The sequence below is a fragment of the Martes martes genome, assembly GCF_963455335.1.
Source record: "Martes martes genome assembly, chromosome: 10".
In the NCBI taxonomy this organism is placed as follows: Eukaryota; Metazoa; Chordata; class Mammalia; order Carnivora; family Mustelidae; genus Martes; species Martes martes.
In genome coordinates this window covers 105,056,579-105,079,471 of record NC_137898.1, presented here as the reverse complement: position 1 = coordinate 105,079,471, position 22,893 = coordinate 105,056,579, and the positions used below count along the sequence as shown (strand labels likewise).

The window sequence follows — 22,893 nt, the reverse complement described above, 5'->3', positions numbered from 1 at the left end:
TAGTTGTATACTGAAGTACTGGGGGTTGGGACTTCAACATAAGGATTTGGGTGGAACACAATTCTGTCTATTACCCATGTTAGTATAGTCTGGACTCTCAGTGATTTATAGGTTCACATCCTGGCTCTGTGACAAATGGCAAGCTATTCAACTTTTCTGTGCCCCAGTATTATCAGTTTCCAGGTATATAGTTCACAGGGTTGTGAGGAAAATTAAATGAGTATATGTATAATATTTAGAACTGTGCTTCTGTGTGTGTGTGTGTGTGTGTGTGTGTGTGTGTGTGTGCGTTTTAAGATTTTATTTGAAAAAGAAAGAAAGAAAAGCAGAGGGAGAGGGAGAAGCAGACTCCCTGCTGAGCAGGGTGCCTGATGCAGGACTCAATCCCAGGACCCCAGGACCATGACTTGAGCCAAAGGCAGACACTTAGCCGACTGAGCCACCCAGGCGTCCTAGAACTGTGTTTTGCATTCAGTCTAATTCTAAGGTCAGCAATTATCAACTACAACCATTACCACCCGTACTACTAATCCAATTATCAACTACAACCATTACCACCCGTACTACTAATCTTTATGCTTAAGAGTTAAGTTTTACATATTACGTATTAGCTCACAATTAGAGCAATATTGTTGTGTTCCTGGTTTCTTCAACAACATTTCTAAAATCTACTCCTATCTTACTAAATTGATTTCTCATCTTGTTGTGAAATCTTTAGTGTTTTCAGAAAGGGCCAACAGAAAACTGAACAGGTTTTTGTTTTGCCTCCACAAACAGTTAAGTTTATGCGATATAGGATTATAAGATGAAAAATATTTGTCTCACAGCTTTGAAGACACTGTTCTATTTTCTTCTTGCATCTAATGTGGCTGATGAAATATCAGATATCAAAGTTAATATCCTTCTGGAAGTTTTTAAAATATTCTCCTCATCCTTGGTCTTATGAAATTTATGCAAATCTTTTTATCTTGCTTGGCACTTTTAATGGCTCATGACCCTTTAAATCTGAGAACTCACATCTACTAACTTCCACAATTTTGATCTCATTTTTTCTTTTATTCTATATTCTGGATGAATTCTTGAGTTAATATTTTGTCTTACCCGGTGTATTGTTCTCATTTTGATTTTCAGTGTGTCCTTCAGGTTTTTCCTTTATTTCATCTATCACACATTTCACTTAGCGAACGTCTAACTCACTCGAAGTATGGTTGCAGTGTCTTCTCGTGTCATTCCAGAAATGAATTAGATTTTAGGTCCTATGTAACTTAATGTTTCCTTGACATGCAAATTTCTTCTCATTGTTGTGCTTGATGCTTTCTCTTTCGAGTGTTCACTTTTTTCAAATGGTAAGTTTTGGTTATGTACTCATCTTTGGATTTGAAATTCACTACTGGCCTACTTATAGAGACTTACCTTACTTTATTGCGCTTTGCAGATACGGCATTTTTGTTTTGTTTTGTTTTACAAATTGATGGCTTGGAGCAACCCTGCATCAAGCAATCTATTGGTGCCATTTTTTTTTTCAATAGCATTTGCACCCACCTTGCGTTCCTGTTTCGATAATTCCTAATTCTTAATTCGATAATTCAATAATTCTTGCTATATTTCAAACTTTTTCTTTATCATATTTGTTACAGTAATCCATGATCAGTGATTATGATTCATGGGAAAATTAGCATAAATTATTTTTACATTAAAGTATACACATTAGCTTTTAGACATAATTCTGTTGCACACCTAGGAGACTACAATCTTCTCAGGGCTCTCTCCTGATCCTGGCACATGAAACTTTTGTGGCCGTCCAGACCCGAATGCATCTTGGACTGGAGTTTTCAAGTTTAATCTCATCCTTTCTAATATTAGTCTTTGGATTTTCTCACATTCTCTGTTTTGTTAAAGGAAATTCTTCTTCCTTTCTGTTATGGTAATGAAGTTTTATAAATCGCCTTTCAGACATTTCTGTGGACTTATAAAATAAGGCCATAGCGTGTGCCAAGTCCACCATTTTGAATAAATTCCAAAACTTTTCTTATTTACCGTCATTTCCTACTTTCTACTGTTATCTTGTTATTCCTTTATACTGTGAGTCACTGGTTTATCTTTTATCACTAGATACTGATAAACAAAAGTCTCCCATAGACTGGCTTTAGAATTGGACAAGTTTTTCCCTTTGTACTCAATAGGCAGAATTTAGTCATCTATAAAGTGGGATATTAACAGTACAAATTTCTTAGGGTTTGTGAGGATTAAGTGTAAAAACACATGCAGACACTTGGTAGTGCCTTTAATCTGCTTCTTTCACTATTTGTTTCAGGAGAAATATGTGAAATAAAACCATTCAGTCTCCATACAAACTCTTTATGTCTACCTTTACTTATTTCAAGAAGACAGAAGTACTATCATGTAAACCATTGCCCATTAGAGTATCCGGAAAAAAATTTTTTTTGGTATCAATCACAGATTCTAGGACTGTTGAATTCACTAATTTTCTATGGTTCGTAATGACTTTTACAACTGTATCTGCAATCTCTATTCATTATTCTCCAGAGGCAAGTTGACCTTACAGAAACACATTATCCAGGACTCTTCCAGTTCTAGTTTCCAACTCATGCTAGTAGTTTCCATGACAGCTGAAGGAAAGCAAGAAAGGAAACTGAATGACTCATCTAGGGGGTCAAATAAGGTAAGCCAACTCTCTAAGCCTCTAGGGTCTACTATCCTCTTTCCTTGGATCCACTCTCAGACTGATCCTTTGCACACTGTAGTCCCAAGAAGTTTAAGACATACATGGTCTTCAGTGTTTAAGATGTCTCGATGAGAGATCCAGAATTTATAGGTCACAGAAAAAAACCCACCACACAGAACAATCCCTATAGACTCCGCTAGGAGCAGCCACTTATGCACGGGGGAGTGTGCGTTCATGGATGAGGAAGACCCAGAGACGGAGAACCACATGGTTGACAGGTCCACTAGCATGATAAGTATGGTAAGGGCAGGTCTCTAGGAAAAGAGGGCCTCTCTTACTAGAAGGGGGAGAACTGGTCAGGGCAGAAACAACAGATGTTTTAATACAGAAGGGAATACAGGGGCGCCTGGGTGGCTCAGTGGGTTAAAGCCTCTGCCTTTGGCTCAGGTCATGATCTCAGCGTCCTGGGATTGAGCCCCTCATCGGGCTCTCTGCTTGGCAGGGAGCCTGCTTCCCCCCCCTCTCTGCCTGCCTCTCTGACTGCTTATGATCCCTGTCCCCTCAAATACATAAATATAATCTTTAAAAAAAGAAAAAGAAAAAGAAGGGAATACAGTTGAAGGCAGTTAAGAAAGGGAGTCATATATTCTGTCATGAGTCCTTTATCTCTAGGGAAGCTTTATCTGAAAGTTTGCTTTATCCCCATGAGTCATAGAAGTTACTTATTTAATCACTCATTCACGTACTTAGTCCCAGTGCCTGCAGCTGCAGACTTGGAAACAACTGGGAATCCATGGATGGTCTCCCAGCTCTGAAGGTCTGGGATTGTTTATAAATTATAAAGGTAGGGGTGCCTGGGTGGCTCATAAGCAGTTGCTCATAAGCAACTGCTTTCAGCTCAGGTCATGACCTCAGGGTCCTGGGATCGAGTCCCACATTAGGCTCCTTGCTGTGTGGGGAGTCTCCTTGTCCCTCTGCCCCTTACCCTACTCTCATGCTTTCTCTCATGCCCTCTCCCTCAAATAAATAAATAAAATCTTAAAAAAAGAAGTGATATTCCCTGCCATTGTGAAATATGTCATTTAGTTTCAGTGTTACCTATGTTGTCAGATACATATAGAATTCTTTTTTTTTTTTTTTTTTGAAGATTTTATTTATCTTATGGAGAGAGTGAGGGAACACAAGCATGAGCAGGGTGGAGGAGGCAGAGGGAGGGGGAGAAGCAGACTCCTTGCTGATCAGGGAGCCCAATGTAGGACTCAATCCCAGGACACTGGGATCATGACTGAGCAGAAGGCAGACGCTTAACCGACTGAGCCACCCAGGCACCCCTAGAATTATTTCTAATACAATTTAACATTACAGCCATATGAAAATTGTGCCATCAGTGCACAGGAGAGGGAGTGGTTGAGTATGGCTTTACAGATCTGGGACTTGGAGGACAGTTCTCTTTAATTAGAGAATGCTAGGAAGGGTTTTCTTCCCATTAAAAAGGAACAGCGTGGACAATGGACTTAAAGCTGGAATATAAAGTCAGTAGATGCTTACCTGGTTCTGGAAGTGGGAAACCCATCAAAGGGACACTTGCAGAGCCTAATTTAGTATGAAATGTAGAAGTTTAGGCTATGCAGGCAGACCCCCTGGTTTCACTTCCAAGTTATTTCTATACAAGTTTATCTCTTCAGTTGTATTATAGATACTTTCTGGTCAGAGACCAAATCTTATCCTACCTTGGTTTTCCAAGTGTGCCAAGCCCTTTCCAGGAGCCGCTTGGATCAGTATCATTGTTCGTGTTCCAAAAGAGCAAATCTTTCCTGGCAACTCAAAGATACAACTATTAACATATGTCCATACTCTCTGTTCTCTTTTAAAGCTTCAGTCATCAATAGGTAATAAAGAAAACTATAGTCTTTGTCCCTAAATTTTTTTTTTCTGAGTCACAACATAGAAATATTTTGTGATACACATCTCATGGGCTTTTGCAGACTTGGTGAATGTTGGAGTCTTCCTGTAATCATCATGGATATGTTCTCCTGAGAGAGAACATGTCCTTACTACAGGTCATGCCATTCAACACATACATAGCTTTGTAATTCCGAATGGGTGACGTTAGCTACTCTTACATCTAGCTTTCTCCCTGGCCGATGTAAGAGGAATATTATGTTCAACATATACAAATTGAACCAATATATTCCGGGAGTTTTGTAGATGTTGTTGATGAAACACCTGGTAGGCAACAGGAGACCCTCACAGTTAGGGAGCTTAGACTCCAGCATTAAGTAGAACAGGTAAAGATCACAAGTAAAACCAATGTAATGAGATCATCTTGGATAGCGACACTTAGTCACATGAAAAGGGAGCGCGATAAAGTAATTAACTAATAGAGGAGGGACCTACATCTAGATTGTGTGGTCAGGTCTTAGGAGACACTTGCCCCGAGACTGTAGAATCCATGGAAAGATACTATCTAAGGGTGTGACATAAACCGATTTGCAGTTTCCAAAGATCAGTCTGGCTGCTGTGTAGAGAATGCTTTGCAGATGTTTCAAGATGGTAAGCAGAAAGACCCAATTGTTTCCTACCTGCAGGAGAGAAGTGCTACAGCCTGAACCAGGAGGGTAGCAACGGAAGGAGAGAAGAGACAGGTTGTCCACATACAACAAAATACGGCAGGACTTGGAGAGGAGAGAAACGGATGAATAAAGGATAGCTTCTGGCTACTGTCTGGGTCTTGCTAACGTTTTTTGAATTGGAGAAGACTAGGGACAAACGTGTTTGGAATGTAAATCAAGAATTCTACTTTCAGCATGGTGAGTTTGAGATACCGCCTGGGCAGAAAATAGTTAAGCAGGTAATTGGATATAGATCAGAGTTGGAGACAAATATTTACAAGTCACTGAAACTATAGGCGGGATTTAAAGCAAAGGGTGGAATTAGATTATAGCGCAAAACAGGTAAATAGGCTCGAACCCCAGGGTATTCCAAATGTAGAGGCCAAGTAGCAGAGGTAGAATGGCCAAAGGAGAGGGGGAAGAAGTCTCTAGGCAGGCAAGAGGAGAACACCGAAAGAGTCATGTCGCACAAAGCCAAGGGAGGGTCTGGAGAAAGAAGGCGTGTTCCACTTAAATGCCACCAAGAGACTGACTTGGATGAACACAGACAAGTGGCCATCCTATGTGACAGCGCAAAGGTGACCTTAACAGGAGCAGCGGAGAACAGAAGTCAACACGGAGTGTGTTGAAACAGAGGAGGAGGCAGTGAGGACAGAGAATACAGAATCCCACTGTCAAGGTTTTGTTCAGAGGGGAGAACACGTGGCACGGTAACTGAAGAGAAATGTAATATCAGGGATCTATAGTTTTTAATATATATGTTTTAAAATTTGTGTTCACTTTTTTGAAGATGTAAAGTATGATTAGAGCACGGCCTGGTTTCCCGAGGAAACGACCCAGTAGAAAGGACGGGGCCGATGACTCCAACAGTTACCAGCTTCCTTTTTCTCAGCTACAAACTCCCCTCAGCATCTTGTCTGCAATAACCACCCGATGCTCTCAAGCGACTCTCCTGCACGTTGTCAGACTTTCTCAGTAGAGGGCGCTGGAGGGACATTACAGGAGGAAGGACTTAGGCTGCTGTTTGCAGCGGCTCTGCGGTGGGTTGGTGGTGTGGGTCTGGGGCTATCTGGTGGAGCTCCCCCGTCTTGTTCCCAGAACCTGTCCATCATTTGGTGACCTCGCAGCCTCCTCTCGGACTAGCGATGATCTTCCCTGGCCTTTGCAACAAGGGAAACAGAGCTTCCTGCCTATGAAGACCCCCTGTTTGCGTGGGCATCCGTTCCCTTGGCACAGTCTCCTGCAGAGTTTGCCCGTGTCCAGGTCCCCGCCTGCTCTGCCTGCCCGTGCCCCTGCGTGCCAATCACCTGCACCCTGCAGGCACCACAGGGGGTGATTTTTGCTTGCCCAGCAACTGCACACCAGCTGTGGCCTGGGCCAACCTTCACCCTCTGCTGCTTTCACCGACAAGGTCTGACCCTCTGACCCACAAACATGGAGGACCCCTTCCTTGGATTCCCTCCCTCTACCCTAAGGATACCATATGGTTTCCTTATACATTACAATCACTCCGTCATCAAGGGTTTCATAATTCTAGGAGACATCCTTGGTTTCGTTCACAGTGTGGTGCCTACCTTCTAACTGGGTCCAGAGTAACACAATGGCAAGAGATGATAACTGTAATAATTCAGCAGTAAATAGTGCTTAGAATATACCAGTTTTCGAACATTCTCCCTGGCAAGATCCTCATCTGTGTAATTAAAAACCACTTACCTTCTGCCGTGAATTGTGTAAGACCGATGAATCACACACCTATACCCCCTGAACAAATAATACATTATATGTTAATTAAAAAAACAAAACAAAACAAAACAAAAAACAAAACCACTCACCTTCTCAGTTTCTTCTCAGTAATATTTCTTAACATCCTTGCTTCTTGGTAATGGTTTTCTTTGGAAATATTTACTTGTTTCTTTTAGGAATAGTTACCCATCTTTAAGAATCCATCCTTCCCAAAAGGATGAAAAAGGTTGGGTGCCGGGCATTTTCACCTTTTTCCTCCTGTTAGAAGACCAGCTTGCATCTGCTGTGTGCACACTTGGCAATCATCTCAGATGGGAAAGGAGCACCTTAAATGTCAAGGAGACAGAGACAGTTACCTCTGTGTTTCTGATGATTCAGTTTTTGGAAGAACCAGAAGTGCTAACTTCTGAGAGCTATTTTGAGTGTTTTATCTGAGCCTACACTTTCTCTTAGGATTTATACATTACAAACCTATTTCTCTTTCTTTTCTTAAAAACTCTAGGTCATACTCTAATTTTTGGTCTCTGTTCTAAAATCACAGCCCTCTGTGTATCTTTTTCAAAAATCTGCCCCTTTCGCAAGACCTCCAGCGCCCCTGATCCGTTCTTACTGCGGGTGAAGAGTGTGGTCATGGGAAGTCACTTCAGAACAGAACAACACGCGCTCTGTCAGCTTCCGTGGCTTCACAACTCTCGTTCATTCTGACCTTAGCAACTACAAGAGTCTATGGTGACACCCGGATTCGGGTAACCAGTCCCTCTCCCCCTTCTATTTTCTCCTTCCTCGACTGCCTTCTCATTGTAATTAGGATAAAATTCAAACTCCTTGCCATAGGCTACAAAGGCCATACAGAACCTGGCCCCTGGCTTCCCCTCTACCTTCTCCCTCCATGTTTCCTGGTTTGACAATACTCCAGGCATCATGATCTCCTGTTCCTTAAGTAAACCCAGCTCCGTCGTATCTCAGGGGTTTTGCAATTGTCATTTTTTCGGTCTCTACCTCCTCCCATGGATGCCTCCTTTCCAGGAGTTCGATCTCCCTTGAAATGCCTTCCTCTCTGAGATGCCTTCTCTACTTGTCACCTGCATCGCCAGCATGCCACCACTGTCCGTTAATTATGTCACGTACTTTGTTGATATGACTTTAGCAGGTTGGAATTAATTTATATCTTTATCTTATTTCTTCATTAGAATGTAAATTCCTTGATGGCAGAGAATTCATGTGCCTTTTTGATCACTTTCTCTCTTAAGGACTAGATCAGTTCCTGGCACATGCTAGATAATATTTTTTGACCATCCGAATGTTTACTAGACACTGAACCGTGAACTGTGGTTCATGGGCAAATAAGTAGAAAATGTATTATCCCTTACCCAAAGGAAACTGGATAAATGGATTATGTTTCTATTATAATTGTTCTTTCCTAGAAGCGGCATGAGTGGGTCAGAGGCCCCGTGGTATCTGGGGCATGGCTTAGAGTGAAAAATTACGGAAGAATATGATGCCAAATTGTTTTATAATAATTATACTGCACCTTTCAACTGAAATTCTATCAGTCATTCTTGTTTGGTCAAGTTTTGGGAAGGTCTGTTAAAACCCAAGAGAGAGAGATTAAAACATTAACCTACATGTGTAGATTACAGGAACCAATGTTGTCGATCGTCTACATTGTGGTTTTCCAACAAGCAGTGGAGCTTTCTTCAAATCAAAAGCCCTCTGACAAGTCCAACACACCTATAGGTTAGCCTGGCCGATGGCCTGGCTGACATGGTGTGCCAGAGCTCGCACCCTGCCTGCCACGCACCTGTTCTAAGTCTTACACCTCCAGGTGGTACCTGAACCGCTGATGTGCTTTATCCGAAGTTGTGACCAGCTTCTTGAATCCTAGGGAACTGTGCTTTTATATGTATTGTCTTATATTCCTGGAGGATAAATTCTATCAAATCTGATTAGCTCCTGCCAGTGGGAGTTCTTATAGGGAGAGAAAAGTCAGATGTTTTCAGTATCCAGGAGGCCTTGCCTAGAATTCTGTTGCTCCTTTAGGACAGCAGTCATGGACAATTGCCTTCCAGAATTTCTCTTGCCACTTGGAAATCATCTTGAGCTTGTCTTTAGCAGCAGAGACAAGAAAATGGGACTGCTTTCTCGAAATATTTTAAAATAACTGTTGCACCAGATTTCCATGAATCAGAGACAGCTTATGACCATTAGGTGTCTTGACTTCCCATTCGTGAAGAGTAGCAGGATTCTGGTCAAGAAGTGTAGCTCCTTTTCACGGGCATTTCTCATTTGTATTCTTAAGTGGACGCCCGATTAGAAATAATTTGGTTGAATCGGTGGTTTATGGATTAGCCATAGTGCAGATTATCTCATGCTAATTGGGAGTTCAGAGCCAAACACAGGAACTGGCATGATAGCAAACACTTTATAAATGTTTTTAATTAAGTGAATGGATTTCAGAGGGGTTATCTAGCAAATATAGTTTAACAACATACCAACTTGATTTCTCACTACAGACTGTGGTGGGTGGACATTATTTGTGCCATGTGCAATTGCTGTATCCCAGGCATCAATGATGCCCACATTGAGATCTTGAAAGATATCCTTAATGGCAAGATACTGGACATAACCATGAAAGTCACTGAATCTTTCCACATCACCGTGCATCTCCCTGATGTTTCTGCCTTGATAATAACCATAGTGTTTGGGCTTCTCAGAAGACGATGCTGAACAGCCTTGTGGATATTGAGGGTCCTTTGGATAAAAACATCAGTGGGGAAGGGTCTGAAATGCTGTCCCAGGGAAATAGCAATGACAGTGCTCTTTCCTTCTCCAGTTCTGTCAATGACTCGAGCTATATATTCAATTTCTTTCACTGAATAGGTCAGTGGTCCAATCAGAGGGTAGCCATGTTTTTGCCACTGGATGTTGATATTCTTGTCCAAGTCCACAGTAAGTTGGTGTTGGAAGTCTTCCAGATTCACACAGATCCATGGACTTCAGTGGTGATGACCAGTAGGCAATCCCAAAATGAAACAAGTGAAAAGTTACAAAGATGATCAAGACAGAAGAAAAGGTTTGGTGTTTATAACACATCAATCATGACTGATTATAGGCTTAAATGAAGGAATAGTTTTGAAACTTACTTGAACAATCCGAAGTATTCCACAGATAAGAAGTTATATAAGAAGTTCCCTTGTAGAATGATGTAGAAGCAAATTGACTGGGGATGGTAAGCACTGACCTAACTTAAGTTATATATATAGAATATATATAAGTGTATAAAATTCCAGTCTTAGGGAAACAGAGTATTTGGAGAACTAGGTTTACTTGTGTGTGTGGTTTTTTTTAATGCAAAGACATCAATTAGTACTTTCTCTATCTTCAAGCTTAATCTACAGCTCACAAGATGTACAAAATACCTAAAAATTTAACGAAAAAACTGACTACATCATGCTCCAATGAAGTTACGTCAGTGCTTACCATCCCCAGTCATTTTGCTTCTATGTGATTCTACAAGAGAACATATGTAACTTCTTATCCACAGAACACACACAATTGTCATGTTGTAGAAGATCAAGAGGTGAAATGACCTGCTCAGGGTTACACAGCTAGTGACAGATGCTGCACCTCGATTTGAAATTCCTCCCAATTCTTGTGAAAACTGTCTACCCAATCTTAGAACCCATGAAAATAGGAGCCTCGCCTAATATGAATAGAATAAAATGAAGTCCTTCCATTTTCCATCCTATAAATTAGGCCTTTATCAGACTACTGGGGCCAGCTGCTTTGTAGTCAGAACTTCTGAGGAAAATATGTAGAAAAGGATTATTAATGCTTTGTAACAAGTGCCATCTTTGAAGTAAAGGGTTATATTTAAAGTTTTCACCCACGGCGTTTGAAAATAAAGACACCGGAGCATTAGTTGGAGGAAAATGGCAGTATCATTGTCTTCGTTCTGCTTCTAATTTACTTCAATTTCCTTTTCCAAAGCCTGCTATAAAATTTAACTTTTAACAAAATGTGCAACAGATATTTTGCTACAATTTAAAAGGTTAGACAAAGAGGGGGGTAATTCATTAAGTTCTGTGCTTTTTCATAACCTAAGAGATCCACTGTTATGGAATGTGATGCTGAAGATTACCCCCAAATCCTGCGTTTTACAGACGAGGAAACTGAGGTCTGCAGGAGTTCAGAGGTCACAGTTTACAACTCTCCCCCTTTTGTTGCAAATTCTACCTATTGCTTGGAGCCAAGTTCCCTACTGTTTTTCCCTTTTTATTGGGAGGATCAGCTGACCTTCTAAGTTTGAGATCCCAAGAGTGGCAGCATGTCAGGCCATAACAGAACCACAGAAGGTGCACTGTCCCTAGGGAAGATAGACAGGACCCAGGACCCAGTAGGCACGAAGTCACAGTTTGCCAGGTAAGAGTGCTCAGATCTACTGGTGAATTCTGAATTATTATCGGTGCGTCCTTTGTTTAGTAGGTGGAGCAGGTGGTCTAGGATTCTAGCCACTGGATTCCAACCCCAACTTGGACATGGGATACAGCTATAGTAGCTCTTGTTTACTGGACCCTATGTGTCTATGGGCCTTGCTTGTTAAGTATTTATAACCATTATCTCATTTAGTCTTCAGAACAACCACCAGATAATATTGTGTAGCTAGATGAGGAAAATGAGGCACAGAAAACAAGTAACACATCAAAGGCCATAGCTTCTAAGTGGCACAGTCCATGTATGTTAGATAACACAGCCCATGCTTGTAAGTATTATTTCTAACTGATGCCAAGTCATCGCCTTGCTCCTGGAATCTCTCTTTTCAAGTAATGACAATAGGGACGACAGCTTACACCAAAGAGGGCTTACCTATGTAACAAACAATTCTAAAGGCATTGTATATATTACTTCATTTTGCCAGATGTGTACTATTTTCACCTCCATTTTACATATGAAGAAACTTAGAGGGACAACAGTTATGTAACGTGCCCAAGATTACCCAGATAGGACCTGCAGAAGCCAGATTTTGCCCCCAGGAACTCTGGATCTAGAATCCACACCCTTAAGCGTTATGCCGACTGTAGAAAATGGACAATATAAGATCTTACATTATTTTCAGTTCTGTCGATGACTTTCTGGGCATGCTGGCTATATTCTGAGGTATGCATTGGGATAGGAATGGAATAAACCTTTCCTACACATCCTCCATTCCAGCTAGATGAACGTATTCTTTTAAAGGAAAGACAATTATGGGGTGGGCCGGTTAGCTCAGCTGGTTAGAGCGTGGTGCTAATAAAGGAAAGACAATTATGTCTTGAAAAGTTTCGGTGTGTTGTGGTTAAGAAATATGAAGAAGGCATATCCTACTGCTTCCTTGGAACAAAAATTAAAATTTCTGAAAGGGATGTATATAATAGCTTTGACTGAGGCATACTGTTGATACTGTTTTTGGAATATTCCATCCACTGGCGGATCATGGAATCTCCCATTAGATATATGAATTTTCCTCTTTCATTTTCATTGGAGCCAAACTACAGGAGACCGGATTCCATGTCTCTTTCCAAACATGTCCCCCAGGGATTGTGGCTGTCATTCCAAACTTGCATTTCTTTTTCACTGGAACTGTTTTTCCTGCCAAAAATAACAGCAAGAGAAGATCTAAAATATCACATATTCATCAGTAATTATTAAGAACCTACTATCATTTCTAAGTATCCCCTTAACAGGTCACGAAGGAGGTGAAAAACCCTATTGAAGCATCATCCTCTTAAAAAAGTAGTTATTTTTAGAAAAATGTTTCCCTGATATGAATTTTTTAAATAGTGCTCATTAAAGTTCATTATAGAGAACATGTTTTTTTCCCCCTCCTCCCCAAAAAGAACCCTCTGGGTAAAATTTAAATATTTGTTTGGCTTCCTCTGAAAGTAAAGTTATCAATTCTTGCCTAGTAATAAAAACTCAAATATTTTATCATTTTAGCCCATTTTACCCTCAAGTTTGTCACACTTTGTCATAGTGTCATAGGTGACGTCATCAAACTGGAAATTCTTTGAATAGAGGGTCCAGGATGGCAGCACAGGCAGACCCTGAACTCACCCCCTTCCATGGATATACCAAGTCCACCAGCACATACACAGCAATTCCTCCTGAAGAGCCGAGGGCTGGTTGAACAGCTACTTCACAATGAACGATAGAGGGAGCACATGGAGGAGGATAAAAAGATGATGGTAACCGTAGGAACCCTACCTCCAATGCAGCAACTTGATTCGGGAGGGTTATCAGACTTTACTATGCATAGTAAAAAAAAAACAGCTATTTAAAAGGCAACTAGTGTTTAAGTAAAGGAAATCCACTCGCTCATACTGAATCATCTGCCAAAAAAGTAGTGGAACTACTGAAACTCTTTTTGAGGTTGGAGATGGACAAGGACTGTGTGTGTGTGTGTGTGCGCGTGCGCGCGCGCCTGCACGCGCACTCCCCCTCCACTGTAATAGCCTGGATGGGAGCAGGGTCCAGGTGCTCTAGCCAGTTTATTAGGGCTGCCCTAGGAAGTCCTGGGCCTCTAGTTCACATCAGCTCCTGCTGCCCCCAAAGGCACCACCCCATCCCAACAGTCTGTGCCCTCCCCGGTTCCATCTCTCCTGCCAACGGGCCCCAGAGTGGCAGGCCACAGGATTTCCCCAGGCCATGCCTGACCCAGCCATCCTGCCAAGGTGGCTCCGGCAGCCCTGGCATGGTGGACACCAGGAACCCGCTGGCATGTACCCATTCCAGACTCAGCCATCTCACAAGGATGGACAGAGCAGGATCCCCTGGCCCATGCCCACTCCAGGCCCAGCTATCTCATGAGGGTGGCCCCACCACACTAACACCCTGGAGACCCCAGGCTCATGCCTGCTCGAGCCCCAGTCATCCAGGTTTTGGCATCCCGGTGCCAAAATCACCAGGCACACCGTTTACACAGAGAACGCTCCTACACAAGGCCACTCTTTTAAGACACAGAGAGGTAACTATTCTGCTTAATTTATTGAAAAAACAAAACAAAACAAAACAAAAATAAAACCCACAAAAAGTCAAGCAAAATAAGGAACAAAGAATTGTGTTCCAAAGGAAAAAAAAACTGGAATAAAACCCCAGAAAAACCCAAATGAAACAGAGATAAGTAACTGACGTGATAAAGTGTGCAAAGTAATGGTTATAAAAACAGTGACCAAAATGAGCAAATGGAGAACTTCAATAAAGAGTTAGAAAATGTAAAAATGAACCAGAGCTGAAGAACACAAACTGAAATGCAAAGTAAACTAGAGTAAATCAACAGTGGATTAGATGAAACAGAAGAATGGAATCTGGAAGAGAGAATACTGGGAATCACCCAAGCTGAATGGCACGAAAGCTAGTTCTTTTTTTGGAGGAGGGGTGTTCAGGGGTAGAATTTAGTGATTCACCACTGACATATAACCCCCAGTACTCACGCCCTCCTTAATGCCCATCACCCATTTAGTCCATAAGCCCCCTCCCCACACACACCTCCCCTCTAGCAACCCTCAGTTTGTTTTCTATAGTTAAGAGTCTCCTTTGGTTTGTCCTCTCTCTCTGTTTTCATTTTATTTTTCCTTCCCTTCCCCTATGTTCATCTGTTTTGTTTCTTAACTTCTACGTATGAGTGAAAGACTATGACATTCGTCTTTCTTGGACTTATTTTGTTCAATCCACATTGTTGCAAATGGCAAGATGTCATTCTTTTTGATCACTAACATTGCATTGTGTGTGTGTATATACATATGTGTGTGTGTGTGTATAACACATCTTGTTTATCCATTCATCAATTGATGGACATTTGGACTCTTTACATAACTTGACTATTGTGGATAGTGCTGCTATAATCATTGACTGTGTGTGCCCCTTTGAATCAGCATTTTTTACCCTTTGGATAAATACCTAGTGGTGCAATTTCTGGGTTGTAGTGTAGTTCTATTTTTAACTTTTTTGAGGAACCTCCATGCTGTTTTCCAGAGTGGCTGCACCAGCTTGCATTCCCACCAGCAGTTAGGAGCGTCCCCTTTCTCTGCATCCTCGCCAACATCTGTTATTTCCTGACTTGTCAATTTTAGCCATTCTGAGAGGTATGGGTGGTGTCTCATTGTTATTTTGATTGGCATTTCCCTGATGATGAGTGATGTTGAGCATCTTTTCCTGTGTCTGTTAGATATCTGGATGTCTTCTTTAGAAAAGTGTCTATTCATGTCTTTAACCCATTTCTTAACTGGATTATTTGTTTTGTTGGATGTTGAGTTTGATAAGATCCTTTCAATAGATAAAGAAAAAACATTTGACAAAATGTTTCTCAAGTATCCTTACTTGAGAAAAATCATCAGGAAAGTAGGGATAGAAGGAAGATACCTCAACATTATAAAATAAATGTTAAAAATAAAAAAATGTAAGGATACTCATGGAAGCCATGAATAACATGGTAGCCATGGAATAACATCAAGAATACTTACATTTATATTATAGAGATCCCAGAAGAAGAAAAAGTGATAAATGGACAGAAATCTTATTTGAATAAATAATGGCTGAAAACTTACCTAACCTGGAGAAGGAAATAGACAGCCAGGTCAAGGAAGCAGAGAGAGTCCCAAACTGGTTGAATCCAAAGAGATCTATACCAAGACATGGCATACCAACTAAAATGGGAAAAGTCAAAGTTAAAGATAGAGAATCTTAAAATCAGCAATAGAAAAACAATCACATATATAGGACACTCCATAAGACTATCAGCTGATGTTTAGCAGAAACTTTGCAGGCCAGAAGGGAGTGGAAGAATATATTTAGAATGCTGAAAGGAAAAACTTATACAATAAAGAATACTCTACCTAGCAAAGTTATCATTCAGAATTAAAAGAAATATAGGGGGGGAACCTGGGTGGCTCAGTGGGTTAAAGCCTCTGCTTTCGGCTCGGGTCATGATCCCAGGGTCCTGGGATCGAGTCCCGCATCGGGCTCTCTGCTCAACAGGGAGCCTGCTTCCTCCTCTCTCTCTGCCTGCCTCTCTGCCTACTTGTGATCTCTTCTGTCAAATAAATAAATAAAATTAAAAAAAAAAAAGAAATAAATATAGGGTTTCCTGGAGTAGCAAAAACTAAAGGAATTAGTCATCATTAAACTGCACTTACAAGAAATGATAAAGGGTTTTCTTTAAACAGAAAATAGGCTATAATGAGAAATACATACATATTTATATATAAATATGTAGAATATATATATAAAAGAAAAAATTCATTGATAAAGGCAAGTATGCAGTAAAGGCAGTAAAGCAGCCACTTAAAGAATTAGTATGAAAGTTAAATACAAAAACAGGTTAAATATAAAAACAGTTCGAGGTTACACAAAAGAAAAAGATGTAAAATAAGACATCAAAAAAATGGGCAGTGGGGGGAGTTAAATTGTACTGTTTTAGAATGCATTTAAACTTCATTGACTATCAGCTTAATATATATGTGTCAATATATGAACCTTATGGTATCTACAAACAAAAATCTATAATAGATGAACAAAAAAGGAAGGAACCCAAATATAACTGTCAAGAAAATAAATTAAAAGAGAAGAACAGAAGAACCATAAAAAGAACCAGAAAACAATGAATAAAATAATAAATACATACCTACCAATAACTAATTTAAATGGACTAAATGCTCTAATCAAAAGGAAAGAAAGAGAAAAGAATGCACAAGTTACCAATATTAGAAATGAAAAGGGATCACTAAAGATTCTGTAGACATTAAAAGGGTAACAAGGCAATATTACAATAACAGCGAATGCCAAATTTCAAAATTTAGATGAAATGGATAAATTCTTTAAAAAATACAACTTACCAAAATTGATATAAGATGAAACAGAACATCTGAATAGGCATAGTCACGTGAAATAAATTTGTAATAAAAACTTCTCAGAAAGAAAAAAACAGACATAAGGTGGCAAACAGATTAAAAAAACTAAGACCACCTGTACGCTGCCTACAAGAGACTCATTTCAGATCTAAAGATACACAGGCTAGAGCACTGGGTGTGGTGAAAAAACAATGAATACTGTTATGCTGAAAATTAAAAAAAATTAAAAAAAATAAAGATACACAGGCTGACAGTGAAGGAAAGCAAGATATTCCATGCAAATGAAAATTAAAAAGAAAGCTGGTATACAATATTTGTGTAGGGTAAAACAGACTTTAGAACAGAGACTGTAGCAAAAGACAGAGAAATGCATCACCTAATGATAAAAGGCTAAATCCAAGCAGGGGTTATAATGTTTGTAGTATTTATGCAACCCAACATAAGAGCACCTAAATACATAAAACAAATATTAACGGACATAGGAGGAAATTGACAGTAGCACAATAATAGAAGAAGACTTAAATACTCCATACTTCCATCAATGGGTTCATCATCCAGATCCTTTCAATAAGGAAACACTGGCCTTAAATGACACATTGGATCAAATAGACTTAACAGAGATCTATAGAAAATTTCATTCAGAATGCACATTTTTTAAAGTGCATAGGGAACATTCTCCAGGATAGATCACGTGTCAGGCCACAAAACAAGTCTCATTAAATTCAAAAAGACTGAAATCTTACCAAGCATCTTTTCTAATAACAATGGTATGAAACTTTACAAGAAGAACTGGAAAAACCATGAACACATGGAGACTAAACAGCAAGTTACTAAATAACTAATGGGTTAAAAAAATCAAAGAGGAAATAAGAAAAACACCTTGAGGCAAATGAAAACAGAACCACAACTCCCCCAAATCTATGGGACACAGCAAAAACAGTTTTAAGAGAAAGCTTGTAGCACTATAGCAAAAACTAAACCAAAAAAAGTCCAAATAAACAGCCCAATTTTATACCTAAAGAAACTAGAGAAAAAGAACAAAGCCTAAAGTGAGTAGGAGAAAAGACTTACTAAAGATCAGAGTGGAAGTATAGGGAACAGAGCCTGAAAAAAAAAAAAAAAATAGAAAAGATCAATGAACCAAAAGCTGGTTCTTTGAAAAGGTAAATGGAATCAATTAACCACTACCCAGATTCATCGACGAAAACAAGAGAACACAAATACAATCAGAAATGAAAAAGGAGGGATGCCTGGGTGGCTCAGTCAGTTAAGCACCAGCCTTTGGCTCAGGTCACGATCTCAGGGTCCTGCGAGCCATCCCTACATCTGGCTCCCTGCTCAACAGGGAGCCTTACTTCTCCCTCTCATCTGCCCTTCCCCCTCATTCATTAGCTCTCTCCCTCTCTCTCTCAAATAAATAAAATCTTAAAAAGAAGGGAAAACAGAGAACTTACAAATGATACTACATATATAAAATATCATAAGAGATTATATGAACAAGTACAGGCCGCAAATTTGGAAAACCTAGAAGAAATGAACGGCTTACCAATTCTGAATTATAAAGAAATAGAAAATCTAAATAGATCAATTACAAGGACTGAAAATGAATCAGTAACTCAAAACTTTTCAAAAAACAAAAGTCCAGAACCAGACAGCGTCACAGGTGAATTCTAATAAATACCCAAAGAAAAGTTAGTACCTAGTTTTCTCAAATCATTCCAGAAAATTATAAAGAATGCTTCCAAACTGATGTTGCAAGGCCAGCACTACCTTGATACCAAAACTAGGCAAATACAGCACACACACAAAATTATAGGTCAGTATCCATGATGAACTTAGATGAAAAAAACCTTAACAAAATACTGACAAACCAAATTCAACAATACATTAAAAAGATCATATACCGCACTCGAGTGGGATTTATTTCAGGAATGCAAGGACGGTTCAGTACCTGCAAATCAATGTGATACATGTATTACCAAATTAGGATAATTGGCTACTGTACCCACAATTTCAGGCCATTGATTAAATTTCCCTTCCTTTGTTTATTAGTCCAGGGGTATGGATACCCAGAAGGGGTGCAAGGTAATTTATTGAGGTGCAGTAAGAATATATTCGAGCACGCACTTACACGTATGTTTCTCATTCCCTTTCAATTTTTATTTTGTTTACATATCTTTTTATTTCACTGATAAGGGTTAAATATCCAAAAAGACTGGGGACTGCTAGAACATAAACACTGTCCCCAAATGAAAATGAATTCACAGACTTTTTTTTTTCTAAAATGGCTCTTCATAGAGTCCCAAAATTGATACATTCAGAGCGCTCTCCTTTGGATCAACATGGAGGCTAAATCATTACCACATTTTCCCAGGTAGTCTCCAGAAATAATTATTTACCTTTTGAAGAGGCTCCCTTCTTATCTGCTAAGATAAGAAACTTCCATGTTTTTGGAATGCATGTGAGTGAGTGCAGCACAGGGCATGTGCTCAGGTCTCACACAGCATGCAGGTACTCACAGAGCTCAGTGCTGGAGTTTAAAACCAGGGCACAATCAGTATCGACATGGGAGGTGCCACTGGCAAACTGGCCCATGAAGATCACCCTGTCATAGCCTTGGTTCCTTGCCCTCCAGGGAGCTGACACCCCTTCACTGGGGTGAAGAGGGTGAAACTGACAAGGTAAGTGCCATTGTTGAAGTATTCCACCTTTCTAGAAGCACCTGCCTTCAGGGCTGGGGAGAACACCCTGGCCGTCAGAAGTCCCCGCCATATTCCTTCCTGTGACCCAAGTGGTCCCTCACCTCCAGCAGGATGTCTAGCTGATCCCCCCCTGCAGTAGGCATCTTGAGGGTGGAGGATGGTGGCTGTGGCGTGTGCGGCACTGGTGGTGGTGCTCCTGTGGGTGAAAGTTATGGGTGGGATCAACTGGTCTAGTTTCTCCGTGATTCTCTTTACTCTTAGCTCAGTCTCTGCTGATGAAACTACTGGATGCAGTGGTAATTCAGGACTTGAGGACTTCATGATAAAGTTCCAGTGATGGAGGGAGAGGGGCAGCTTAAATACAGTCCATATCTGAAATGATGATGAATACAATAAAAATATAGAGAATGTTTTTATGTAATATGATTTTTGGTACGCTAGCCAACTTTGATCTTTTAAAGAGTAATGGGACATTAAAAAAAATAAAATGATACTGAGATTTTATCATCATGTATGTTTCATGGGCAAAATAATTTTCCTTAAATTTGGTGGTGGAACTCCATTTTTCACTGGCTAATATATTTTGGGTTCTAGGATCTTCTTCCCTAAAGTGATAATGGTAAAATAGACATTTGCAGGACAGTTGTGAAGACGTGGAAAATGTTTTTTAACTGCATAGTGCACAACAAATGTTTATTGTTCTATTATTTCTTAATCTTAAAACTAGAATTCAGTCATTAAAAAAATCCCTAAGAAAATGTTTAAGATGCATGGGGGTTTTATGTAAAATATGATTTTTTCCATTTGATATTTTATATGTGGCTTAAACATTCTATGATATGTATCAGTATTTTTCAGATTGCTTTAGTTAATAATAAACATAGGTTTATAAAAATATTTTCTAATCAAAAAATAACACTGATTATTAAAAATGAGACAATGCCAAACTATATAGGCCAACCACTGATATGTCACTGTTAATATTTTGGTGATTTTTCTTTCATTCTTTATATGCCATTTCACATTATTGTGAACAAACTGAATATTACCAATGAATTTTGATATTTTAAAAATCAGTTGTTAGAAACCCCACCTTATGGGACACCTGGGTGGCTCAGTTGGTTAAGCTGCTGCATTTGGCTCAGTTCATGATCCCAGAGTCCTTGGATAGAGTCCCGCATCAGGCTCCTTGCTTGGCAGGGAGGCTGCTTCTCTCTCTGCCTCTGTCTACTGTCTACCACTCTGTCTGCTTGTGCGCTTGCTCTCTCTCTCTCTGACAAATAAATAAAATCTTTAAAAAAAAAAAAAAAAAAAGAAACCCCATCTTATGTCATCTTATGCTCACATAGTATTCCAGCCCATGGATATAGCTTAATATTTCCATCTTTTTGGACATTTATTGCATTCAACTTTTCTCTTACTTATGCTTCAGTATAAACCTTTGGTATAAATCTTTGCAATCCAGGTTATTTGCTAAGAACTCAGAAATAGAATTATTGGTCCAATGTGGTGAATACTGTTAAAAGTCTTTTTTTTGGTAAGAGAGGGAGAGCGCGCATGCGCACATGAGCACAAGCAGAGGGAGTGACAGGGAGAGGGAGAAGCAAGTTCCCGCGCCCAGCAAGGAGCCGGATGCAGGACTCCATCCCAGGACCCTAGGATCATGACCTGAGCCGAAGGTGGATGCTTAGCCAACTGAGCCACCCAGGTGTCCCAACACTGCTAAAGGTCTTAATATACACTATGAAATTGTTTTCCAGAACAATTCTCCTGCCGATAACAATGATAAATTCTAAACCATAAAGAAAGGAAATCTCTGCAAGTGCTGGAAAGTGGCTGCCACAAGCAGATGGACACTGGACAGAAGCTGAAACTTGGAGTAAAGAACAGCACCAGGTTGTATTATAAGGGGTGCTATCTACCGTTCTTCAAGCGAAAGGGAGGTTATACAAATAGAAACACAGATCTTCAGGACAGAATGAACAACACCAGAAATGGTAACTATATGGATAAATACAAAATACCATGGACATTGGGGAGGGCACGTGCTATGGTGAGTGCTGTGAATTGTGTAAGATTGATGAATCACAGACCTGTACCCCGAAGCAAATAATACACTATATGTTAATAAAAAAAAATACTATATGTTTGTGTCCTAAGTTCTCTAAAATGCACATAATTATTCAAAAGAAGAACTGTAATTTTGTAATAATATGACAATGATGGCATAAAGAATGGCTTGGCAAATAGAAGTAAATGTTTGAAAGGTTATTACAGATCATATGAAGTAGCATGACACTAACTATAGAAGAATATGCATTATAATCTCTAGAGGAACTACTTAAAAAAAACTTATAGCTGTAAAAAGAATAAAGAAACTAATAGGAAATTCTAAAAAACAATCTCAATCCAAAAAGAGGAACAGAGAGGCCAAAGAGAAAACAAACACAAATGGGTAGACCTATATCCACTCAATAATTTCATTAACAGGAAGTTGACTGGACATTCTAAGATAAAAAAGCAAGACCCAACTATTTGCTGCTTATCAAGAATGTAGTTTAAGTATAAAATTATCTATAGATTGAAAGTAAAGATGGAAAACCACATGCCCTGTAAGCATGAAAAAGCTAATATTAATGTTAAAATAGACAAGACAAAGTGTGTCACCAGACACAGCCATGGACATTTTAAAGAGTGGTAAGAGTCAATTTGTTAGAAAACATATCATAAATGTGTATTGTGCCTACACGTACATGTATTTTATGTGAAACAAAATGATAGAATTAAAGGGACAGAGAAATCCATAATAATTAGAAACTTAAAATCTGTCTCAGCAGTTGCTATAGGAACTTAAAACTGTCTCAGTAGTTGCTATTTAGATAAAAAAATGAGTAATGACCTGGAGAATATGAACATTATCATAGTAATTAATGTCTTAGGCATCACAATGCATTATAAGGTATTTTTTAATTGCTACAACTTCACATGAAAATTTTAAGTGATTTTTAGTATGATAGAGTAATACTCTGCAGAAAATGTTTTGGTAAAAAATAAGCAGGAAAACCTGATTCAAGATGAAGGGCAAAAGACATATTATAGTCTCAATTTCCCACTAGAAAACCTAATAAAAAAAGAAAAAAAATTAAAAATTTCTAAGTATTCTGAGAAATAGGATGAGATACCCTAAGTAGACCAGAATTTGTAAGAAATTGGAAAAACAACGATGCCTTGCTGTCTCAGTTGGTATAGCATAAGACTTTTTTTTT

The 22,893-nt window shown here is 39.5% G+C and overlaps 2 pseudogenes across 2 annotated transcripts in view; both read right to left on the bottom strand.

The window, feature by feature from the left end:
- LOC308350961 (NXPE family member 1-like) overlaps positions 1-4,500 on the bottom strand; it is a 73,026-nt pseudogene extending 68,526 nt beyond the window's left edge. Inside the window, exon 1 of the transcript in view lies at positions 4,417-4,500. The product of the transcript in view is annotated as an NXPE family member 1-like (transcript). The remainder of the gene's footprint in view (positions 1-4,416) is intronic.
- The window catches only part of LOC308350960 (NXPE family member 4-like), a 113,352-nt pseudogene that overhangs the window by 52,802 nt on the left and 37,657 nt on the right, over positions 1-22,893 (bottom strand). Inside the window, exons 3-6 of the transcript in view lie at positions 19,325-19,999; positions 18,472-18,476; positions 12,473-12,669; positions 9,534-10,043 (exon numbers count right to left, since the gene is read on the bottom strand). The product of the transcript in view is annotated as an NXPE family member 4-like (transcript). The remainder of the gene's footprint in view (positions 1-9,533; positions 10,044-12,472; positions 12,670-18,471; positions 18,477-19,324; positions 20,000-22,893) is intronic.